Source organism: Ruditapes philippinarum, unplaced genomic scaffold (assembly GCF_026571515.1).
Source record: "Ruditapes philippinarum isolate M1 unplaced genomic scaffold, ASM2657151v2 ctg9508_1_1_1_1, whole genome shotgun sequence".
Taxonomy (NCBI): domain Eukaryota; kingdom Metazoa; phylum Mollusca; class Bivalvia; order Venerida; family Veneridae; genus Ruditapes; species Ruditapes philippinarum.
In genome coordinates, this window is record NW_026867336.1 from 2,461 (window position 1) to 3,858 (window position 1,398).

Consider the following 1,398-nt stretch of genomic DNA (forward strand, 5'->3'; position numbering starts at 1 on the left):
GTTACTTGCAAAGTTGCACATAAAATTGAAGTTTGCGATATTAAAACATTTTTTTATTTTTTTTTACATAAAAATTCAACAAATTTTATCAATTACACCATAATGGGGCTCAAAACATTTCTGGACATTGCTGTAAAATTATCCTCATAACAATGAATAACGTAGCATATATTCGTTAGGATGATCACCTGTGTTTTTAAATTATTTTATAAAGTAAAAATGTTTGTTGTTTTAAATTTAAAATATAAAAAGGAAACATTTTGTTTATAATGTTAAATATTAATTGGTGTCTTTTTATGTACACCAGAAAACTGAAATGCCAGAAAACTGAAATGTACGTTACCAATGAGCGTTTACAAGAGTATTTAATAAAGTCTTTAAGAAAGTCTTCAAAAATGCTAAAGATTGATATTTTAAAGCATTTTATCACACATGTATGTTGTCATAAATGGTTAAATATGCACATATAATGTTGTTTACATGTACTTTTTACCTTATATGAACAGAATCATCAATTAAAATACAACTTATTTCTGTATGCATATACAATATCTTATTCTGACCAAGCGTATGATTTTTGTAGTTAATTGTTCAAATGTTTAGAAAAGGAATAAATACCAAACAGAAATATTTAAGTTTTCCCATTCCTGTCAGATTTTCTTAATGAATTCACTGTTGAAATTTTTTTGTATTAAACTGAAATGTACGTTACAGAATTATTACATTACTTTTAAGGCATTTGGGGTGAAAAAACAACTGCTACATGCATGAATTAGTTTACAACGAGGAGTTTATATGTATCATAAATAACCAATAGCATTCTAATGTCGAACTGCTTTTCATTGATAAATCTGTAAAGAATTTCGAAGTATGCATTGAAATAGTAAAATATGTATCATTCATCTGTAAAATTTGTTATTGTTTTAACATTCCAAAAACCTGAATATATTGGTATAATTTAACAAAAAATGTGTTTACTTCCATCCTACATCTTTTGAGAATGGAATTGTGAAAACAAAATTACTGACTAGTTCAACAGTTACATGATTATGAGCTGCTAATTTAAGGGATACTCAAAGTAACGTACATTTCTGTGCCTGTTTTTATAAGAATGACCTGCTCAATTTGATATGGAACTGAGAGAACATGGTTCGTATCTTGTTTGCAAGAATTCAAATTTATGTCCGGGAGATATTCTTTTTCCATATTCAAACATTATTTTTATGATCTCTGAACATTATTTTTTTCCCTTTCCGTGATTCAGTATTTGTAAATGGTATTGAGAATGCGTGATTAATCCAATATTTTTGGTGTTTAAGATTTAATACTGACCAGGCAGCATGAGACATGATGCACTCTAAATTTTCTCTCATTAACTGATTAATACAAACAAACCAG